The sequence below is a fragment of the Corvus cornix genome, chromosome 28 (genome assembly GCF_000738735.6).
Source record: "Corvus cornix cornix isolate S_Up_H32 chromosome 28, ASM73873v5, whole genome shotgun sequence".
Taxonomy (NCBI): Eukaryota; Metazoa; Chordata; class Aves; order Passeriformes; family Corvidae; genus Corvus; species Corvus cornix.
The window spans coordinates 419,152-428,507 of NC_046356.1; the positions used below are offsets into that span (position 1 = coordinate 419,152).

Sequence of the window (9,356 nt, forward strand, 5' to 3'; positions counted from 1 at the left end):
GGGTGAGAAACAAGATCCAAACAGCTGGTTTGAACCACACACTGATTTTTTTTCTAAGCACCTGTGATTTCTGAGCCCACTTCTTGTCCACATTTTTAAAAAAAGTCTTGCAGACACTAGGTTTATTATCCACATCCCCTCTGCTGCCACAGTTAGACATAAGCAAATAAACCAGAAGCCCCTTCTCAGCAACACTTTGCATCCTCAGCTTCTGAGCAGATCCAGAACATAAAGGGCTGAGCTTGTAGATATTACTCAAATTGAAAAAAACAAACCCTGTTTATGGAAAGTTGGCTCAGAAGAGCAAGCTCTGCACTAGAATTCCAAAACTCAAACATGTGCAGCAAAACAAGGCAGTTCCTCGAAGAGCAGCTTGTGCTCTGTCAGCGCTCCAAGGCAGAGACGGGGCGCTGGTGCAGGATCCCGCTCCACGGCTTAAGCGAAACACGCCTGCAAGATACTCCCCCTTGTCAGTCCTCACGCATTGCAATGAGATTTGTAATCCAGTTTATGTCATCCAAAGGGCAATGAGGCAGGCAAAACTTCCTCAAAAGACTGCAGAGGTCAGGTTGGACCAGTGTTCTCCATCCAGGAGATGTGCCCAGCAGAAGTAAGCACAAGTCAAGGAGCTAAAGCGTCCCCCAGCTCTGCTCTCCATATCTGGACTTTGAAGATGGACAAAACAGTTATTTCTCCTAGACAGGGAAACCACAGCAGGCCAGATGAACACCTGGATCAAAGCCACAAAGTGAAAAGCACAAGATGAGAAAGACAATAGGAAAAGCTTCAGCCAAATGATGGCAGTAATGGGGACTGTCAGGTGCAAGTCATGGCTCTGCCGTGCTGCTCACAGCCTGCCCACTAATGAATATCCCAACCAGTCTAAAGCCTTGGAGCAATCCTGCAGCTTTGACAGGATCCAGAGCAAACTGGAGCTAGAACCAGCTCCACCTTCTTCGAGTGCAGCGCATATGCTCCAGCTCCTGAACAGACCGGCTTCCCTGGGACATGTCCACCAAGGAAAAACCCAACACTGATGCTGCCAGCAGCCCAGTCTGTTCCTCTCACTGAGCAACCCATTTCCCTGATTACTGTGACTGAGACCTGGCACCTCACCCATGGTGCCACCTGAGATAACCAAGCTGTGTAGCCAACATAACCCACTCATCTGTACACAGGGAGTTTTTTTCAGTTTTTAGCAGGTAACCCACTCACTGATGGCAGATCAGAGCTCTGACCACTGCTCACATGAGCTGAAGTTTGACCCCGGGTGCAAGGCTTCCCAGCCTGCTTTCCAAAGCCCTTTTAGCCACTTTGGGCACGCAGACACTGAGTTTTCTAATCATACAATCCTGCAAATGTCACCAGTGAACAGATTTCCAGTTGCTAAAGGACATTTCCAAACATCAATGCTTTCCTTTTCACCACTAAAACTGGATTTCCCAAATCCTGGGCCCTACAACCATCTGAACATCTCTCTCCACCTTGAGAGACACCGTACAAAGAATTGCTTCCTTCTAAGCACCTGCTCCCACACACCCTATCTCACACAGCTAACACACATCTTCCCACAGCCCAGGCTCAATCCCAGCTGTGCAGCACGTCCTGCAGCACCGGTTCTGCCTACTGAGGCACCGGCCTCAGGTGTACCTGCAGCCCCCGTGCTCCGGGTGACTGGCAGAGTACCCCCTCTTCTACCTCTGGCCTCTAGGCCCTCACACCCAAGTGATCACACACCTAAGACACTGCCACCAGAGATACACGTGGATGGGATGCAATGAGTGGCCTGAAGTGCTCCCTGCTACTGTTGAAAGGTTGCCTAAGTGGATTAATCGAAAGAAAAAAAAAATACAAAATCAACAAAAAACCCCAAGAACCTGTCCCGAACTGTGCAGGGCTTTGTTTTCAGTTTTGTTTGTTTAAACATACTCTCTGCTGAGGGTTGGAAACCACAGTATTATTTTGTTCTTTATTAAAAACACATTATTTTATACCTCAACTGACTCCCCAAAGTTACCCTGCAGGTCTGCTATGTAACACCTTAAAAGTACCGAAAAAGCCAGCAGAGGATCTGCCCACGCTTGACCCATCAGCAACTCTCCCATCACTCAGGGCCTGGGAAGAAATCTCATTAGTCCTGTGCTCAGAAGTCACCTGAACACAACAGCCCTAAAGTCAGAGTGCAAGGAGCCCTGTCCAGTGAGAAAAGTGACACAGCATTTTATGGCATATACCTCAACATTCAAAATAAGATCTGATGCCATGCAACAGCTTCTAAAACATTTTAAAGTTTGGTAAGTAAAACACAGAAAAGCATTTCACTCTCCAGGAGCTTCTCTTTTTCCTGCCCTGCCTGCAACATTTGGTTGGCAGTTGCAGCTAAAGGAGATGCTGTAAAAACTTCAGCCACAGCTTGCTCTTCAGAGGATGCCAGTGGAGCAATGCTGTGGATCAGAGCCAGGGGACAGCCCTGACCCTGGGCTAAAACAAACCCCAAAAAGCAAGGGAAAAAAATAATCAAGGCACAACATTCTGGGAGCTTGTGAACCTTCTGATAAAGCTCCACACCAGGGAACTCCTCCTACACTTTTAACAGCAAAAGCTTCAGGCTGACTCCAGAGGCTCACCTGCCTCATCCCTGGGGCTGAGTTTAAAAACACATGCTCCAAGTTTAACCCTGTAGCACCCAGGAGGAGGTCAGAAGCTTAGAGGACACAGCCTTTCTGGACCCCTTTGTTTGTCACATTTGTACATGACCACAGCCAGACTTGGCTGGGCTGCCTCTCCACTATTCTAAAAGCACAGCTCAGCAGCAGTCAAGGGTAACTCAAGCCTTCACTCACTGGCTGCTGCTGGGGACAAATGATCATAACTTCTCTATACCAAGAAACTCTTTTGACATATTCTAGAAGCTCTCTGAAGTCTCGATTGTTTAGATTATGGCAAAAGGCTTTGCAGAGACAGATGAAAAGACAGTCTTCCACTTCCATTTTTTCCAAAGAGACACATTGCCAGGGTCTGACTTCTACTCCCCATTGGTAAAAAAAATACTGCAGCAAGGCTTGGTAATCAATAACTGCTGTTTCCCAAACCCAACATCCAAACACATCCCTCCTCTCCAAAACTTCAGCGTATTGGATCAACATCTGCAGTAGTTTCACTTCATCTCCATGTCTTGAAGCAATGGAAAACTATTGTCTGGCAAAGATGAAGCCCCTGTGGGGCTCAGGGGGGCTCCCAGCAGGTGAGAACCCCAACTTTCAAACAAGCCAAAGGCATGGGTCTCATGTGGACACAGCAGAGCTGTGACACAGCAGGGCTCCCTGGATTTCAGGGTACCTATCATGTTGTTCACCCACTGTTTCTCAAACAAGTTTTCTTCATTGCCTAATAGGGTTACTCAATATTCAAAAAGAAGCAAAAGGTTCAAGCTTAGATGTTGAGAAAAAAATCAGTACAAAAAGAAGCAGCCTAAAGGATGATTTTTTTCTTGCTGTGCTTGGGAAAGATTAGGCTGTATGTTACAGCTGGAATGCCAAAATGAACAAAGTTATCTGAGTTCTTTCATGACTTGCTGTCTGCCACAAGGCCGTATGAAAGGAAAGTTTACTGCACTTTAATTACCGACATCTGGAAAAACGAATTGCAACATTAGACGAAAATTCTTTGCAAAGGGTCTCTCCAATCAAAATTCAGCCATTTTAATAACAAGTTTCATAAGGGAACAACTGAAAACCAGCTGGGGCACGAGGAACACCTGCGACTCCACTGAGGATTCAAAAGACATCAGCTTTCAGAGGTGAACAGCAGCACAACTCACTACATAACACAACTACACAGACTCTGCACCCACCTCCCTCTGCGTTTCATCACTCTCTTTCTCCACGGAAAGAAAGATGCATTAGTAAGACTTGAAACTGAAACCATGAACCAGGGTGAAAAAAAACGTATTATCATGCCTACAAAGCAATGCTTGCAGAGTGCCACCCACCACTGGGGACAACAGCCAGCCCATCAGACACAACAGCCCTGCCCTGCTGAAGGGACCAGAGCCGTGTGGCCCCTCACATCTCTCTGCACCCCCGTACTTTACAAAACACCAGCAGCAGACACATCAGCTTCCCAGCTCTATTGCTTCAGCGAGCTCCTCTTTAAAGAGAGGCAGCCTCTGCAGCAAGGCCAAAGCTCGAGTGCTCCCCAGTCCTGCAGAGTCACTTGCCAGGCAGTTGCCCTTTGTTCAGAACAAATGGATTTTCCAGCTGTGGGTAACACCTCAGGAAACAGAATTTCAGCGTAGCAGTAACACATGCACCAAATCAAGACTGCAGCACCCACGCACTATGGAACTGCTCAGTCCCTCGAAGGGCACAACTCAGGAGGATGCAACACATTATTTCAGGATTGGGAAGCCCAGGTCAGAAAGAACTTGCATGCTCCCCAGTGCTTTCCTTCTTGGTTTATAGAGCACCATTTACACTGCTATACAAATAACAACGCTCTGCTTGGAGATGACCTGGAGCTGGAGCAAACCACCAGCACAGCACGCGGCAGCCCTGCTCACCCCGACTGCCCAGAGCGGCGCGGCCCGTGCGCAACCACTGCACGAAACCAGGCAGCACACTCAGCTCCCAGGAGACATTTGATCTGGAATTTAACTTGACTATTAATATTTTTCAACCTAGCTGTATCACAAATCTCCTCAGAACATTCAGCTTTCAAAGAGCTTTCCAGCAAAGGTGCCACCAAAGGCAGCCTGTGACTCACCACCCCACTCTAGAGAGCTCCAGAGCAGACACCAGCTGAGAGCATCCCCATGGTCAGCCAGAGAGAAGGGTCCACTGATCCCAGCCAACTGCATCAGTGTCTCCCTTCTGCCCACTCCTTACTGCTACAGATTCCCTCCTCAATCCTCAAGTGAAACTTCACAATTGGTATCTGTGCTGCAAAACTCTCTCAGTTTCAGCTTGCAATGTTTTGCTTAGGCTGCATTTCTAGTTCTTCTGGACACAGGCCTTGTCTGATTTGTCTGCAGGGAAGTACAAGAAAAAGCGGGAGGAAATAAATTGGAAACAGTCCAGAACTGAAGTTCACCTTTCCCCTCCCACCATTCTCAAATCTAACCCCAAAAAGCTTTCAGCTGAAACAGGACTAAAGCTCTCAAAACTTCTAACAAAGGAATTGCTGTTCAAGCCAAGACTACACAAGCTTGGTGCATTCTCCTTTTTGCAGAAAAGTGTTTTAGAAGGTACGTTTGATTTGTTTGTACTCTTATTTCCTGAGCCAGTCCTGCTCCTTGCCCCTTGTCCCCTCTTTTTAGGAACTGGAAGAGAATGTTTCCTTCAGTCTATCACTAATTTCATGACAACTGATAAAAACTGCAACAACAGTTACAGCATGTCTGTCCTTGAGGTTAACCACACATAATCATCTTGAGTTCTATCAGGAATTGGAAAGTTTAGTTAGAATTGCTACATAAAACCTGGAAGAAAAACCTGGAAGAAAACTTACAGATGCCTATTTATTTGAAATGGGGGCAAATGACAGATTCCAAACTGTAACACTGATCTAGAGAGGACTGGGGCAGGAAAGGCATTTGCAAGGCTGATGGGTAGGAAGAGCTGCAGGTCAGTACAGCTCCTGTTGGGCTGCTCCCTTCACTGGAGGATGCACGGGGTTCAGTGCCTGCCTCAGGACATGCCAGCAGTCCCTGCTTTCAGGATTTTGTCCTTCTGCACTTTACCTTCAGTGCTTAGAGCTCTCACAGGCTGTAACTGCACAGCAGGAGAGGCACATTCCACTCCCAGGAAAGGTGCACAAGACCCTAAGACACCCAGTAGTGACTTCCCTGATTTCACCCAGCAAGATGACCAGCCAAGAGCTCTCCCAAACCAGCTGCAGTGGGAAATCCCCTCTCCCAGCTAAGCTGCAATGCTGCTGCAATCAGCTACAGCTGAGCTGGTCTACTTACAACAAACACGGCACAAAGACAAAAGTTCCCAGGGAACACCTGCTACAGTCGGAGCTGGAGAGAGAACAAGACCAGGACTGGAGAGGGGGAGATCCTGCTGTTCATGTGCATGACATGAACTGTGGTGGTAAGCCACAAACGCAATAAGCCACAAACGTGATAAGCCACAAACGCGATAAGCCACAAATGTGATAAGCCACAAACGTGATAAGCCTCAGCACAGATTAATGCGTCATTTTACCACCAGAGAAACCTAACGTACACAGACTTCATGGAGACCACTTGCCCACCCTGCTTTAGTGCTGTGCTCATTTCCTTCACAGAAAAGTGCCCCGGGCTTAGTTTTCCACGTGGCTTGTCCTGGACATCACAGATACCCGTGTGCTCAGGTGTCACTCACTGAGATGTGCCCAGAGTGCCTCCAGGGGGACAAGAGTCAGTAACTGAGACCATTTCCCTCTTGTGGGAAAGGCTGGAGCTAAGAGCAGGCAGAAGCATAAGTTAATCAGAGTAAATTAGACTGGGAGGGAAAAGAGACACACCAGCTCAAACTTCAGTCTGGAGGGGGAAAAAAAAAGTTTGGAAACGGAAACTCTGAAATCTCCAAATATCCAAAGCTGAGTCAAAGTCAAGTGGAGAAAAAAAAAAAAAAATCATCCTGTAGTTTATAGTTCAGGATGCCTGATTCCTCCCTTCATTTTCTAAGAAAAGCTTCCATGTTCCTAGTGTGAAAAACCAAGATTTTTTAAATAATAGTGAAAAAAGTCCCCAAATGCCTATTTTGCTTTGTGCCTCTACTTGCAGAACTACTGAGGACTTGCAGCAGTCCCTCAGACTCGCAGAGTCTCAGAGTCCATACCCAGCCTCAGCTTGCCATGGATGCATTTTGACTTGATCTTGGTCATGCTGTTTCAAGAAAACAGTACTTCCTCCCAGGGAAACATCGTGTCCTACACTTGCTTGATGCGGGCCAGCATCATTCACCTAGAAGAGGAAAGGCCCTCTCCCAGCATCCACGAAGGCAAGAACCCTGTCGGAAGCTGCTCACAGTCAGTGCATTGTAGTTCTGCTCATCTGCATGGTCCCCTTGGCGTCCAGCACAGGGTGACCTCACCCTGCAGCCTCTGTGCACTCCACAGCAAAAAAGAGCAGCCAAACACACCCAAACAAGGAACATTAGTTCCAATGCCATTTTCTGTTTCCACTTAGGCAGCGGTGCTGATCAGCTAACCACACACAGACACCCCCAGCTTCACAGCTGGTATAGAATGTCTGTGAAATACACATTAGGCTCACACTTGGCCGTTCCCTGTGCCACCCGGCCTGCTCTCGGCAAAGCTAAGACTTCCCCACTGATGCAGGCTGCCTGCAACACTCCCCAGCACGTGCTTGGGGGTAGCTAGACCTTCTGTCCTCAACTGGAATTATTAAATTCACTGTCACCATGCATGTGACAAAGAGATCTTACAGTCCCAGCTCCCTTCCCTTCGAGCCTCTGTTTCGGAAAGGTGACACACCATCACAGCTTCAAATACACCTGAAAAACTAGGGCACTTCCAGCCTCCAAACACTCCCCTGCATAATCTTTTGGAGATGCACAAAAGTATTCCAATACTTTAGCCTTGGAAAGCCAAGACTAATGTCCAGCTGTTCAGAGGATTATACTGTGCACGTTTGAGTGGCAGCCAAGCAGGGTTTTATGTCCCCACAAGCAGGGCGACAAAGAGGACAGGCCACAGCCAATGCAGCCGGCTGACCACAGTGACATCACAGGCACTCTCAACAAGAACCTGGAAAAAGGTCAAGAAAGTGCTCGAAACTGCATCAGAAGGGAAAGACAGAGGGAAAGTTAAAGAGAGGGACAGAAACAGTCCCTTAGGGATATGCAAATAAAGGGCACAGGGTGGGATGAGATCCCCACTGACAGATCTTCATCACACACATCAGGGCAGCGACAGTGCACTGAATACAAACAAGCAGGATAAAAAGCCAGAGCTGCTTTGGATAACCCTGACACTTCCAGTTCACCATCATCACCCCCAACGTGAGCAACACCCCACCTGCCTGCCTGCAAAATTCGAGCTCTGCACAGCTTCCTCCAAGAGAACAACAGCCTAAACTCTCCCTGGTTCCGCAGCACCATGTGGTGCAGATGTGTCACCATTTCTGTGGGCACTAAGTGCAAGCAATTGCATACTCCAGAGGCCTCCAAGGCCTCTGCACAGCTTTTCAGTTGGTAATCTTGGTCCCCCCACCATATCTAGAACATATAACAAGTGTTTGAGACTGCAACAAAAACACCTCCCATGTCACAATCACCTTCCTGTACACGAGCCACAGGCTTGTCCCTTGGATCAATCCCACAAACCAGAAGTTCTGGCCTCTGTCACAGACAACTGGCTCAAGAAACCTGAGTTTAAATGAGATAGAGAGACTTAAAGATTGCCAGTTTGTGAAAAGTCCATTACAAACTCTAAGCTTACACCACGGAGGAAGGCAGCTGCTGCTCCAACACAGGACTGCAGCAACCTCTTCAGCTGTTTTGTGACACCGAGCTCATTCTCTTGGGAAATCTCTGCACCAACCTCTACCAGGCAGCGTGTCCGTGCACACAAGGCTTGGGGGGGCACAAACAGGCATCAGAACGCTCCCAAACACCTGAAAAAAACAGGCACGGGAGCCCACAGGCAAAGGAAACTTTTCCTAATAACTGCTTATACTCAGGGAAGAAGAATCTAATGAACAAACAAACGCCGCTTCTCAAACCCCCGGCACTTCTGTCCCCGGTGTGTCTGTACGCGACAGCCCCGGCGCTCCCGGGGGACGGTGCCGGCCCAGCCCAGCCCAGCCCGGCCCGGCCCGGCTCAGCCCAGCCCAGCCCGGCCCAGCCCAGCCCAGCCCAGCCCGGCTCGGCTCAGCCCAGCCCAGGCCCGCCCAGCCCGGAAGGGCCGCGGCTCAGGCGCCGGGGCCCCGCACAGCGAACGCAGCGCAGCCCGTACCGACGGCAGCGTCTCGCACGGGGCCCGTGGGGGCAGCGGGGCCGGCGGCAGCGGAGCGCCCCCGAGACCTGCAGCGCGGCGCCACGCAACGGGGACACACCTCGGCGGGGATACCGGCAGGGCTGTCAGGGCTCCCGGGCCCCCGGCCCGCCCGCCTCGGCCCGGCTCCCGCCGCCGCAGCCCCGCGCCGGAGCGCTGCCCGGCCCGGTGAGCGCGGAGCGGGGCGCGGCCCGGCCCGGCCGCTCCCCCCGTCCGGTACCTGCGCTCCCGGCGCCCGCGGCCCGTCCGCGCGGCGCGCGCCGCCCCAGCGCCGGCTGCGGCGGCCGCCGGGCCCCGCCCCCAGCGCTCGCCCGCCAATCCCCGCCCGCGCCGCGCTGACGCAGCCCCCG

The 9,356-nt window shown here is 50.2% G+C and overlaps 1 protein-coding gene across 4 annotated transcripts in view; it reads right to left on the reverse strand.

Moving 5' to 3' along the window:
* Positions 1-9,264, reverse strand: part of MARCHF2 (membrane associated ring-CH-type finger 2) — a 34,203-nt gene extending 24,939 nt beyond the window's left edge. The window contains exon 1 of one of the 4 annotated variants that reach the window (XM_039566169.1): positions 9,227-9,264. The gene's annotated coding sequence lies outside the window, so the exon portion shown is untranslated. Of the gene's footprint in view, positions 1-5,968; positions 6,096-8,967; positions 9,035-9,067; positions 9,140-9,226 lie in introns of those variants that run through there. The other 3 variants (XM_039566170.1, XM_039566171.1, XM_010411452.3) reach the window with 3 other exon arrangements.
* Between the last annotated feature and the right edge of the window lie 92 nt (positions 9,265-9,356).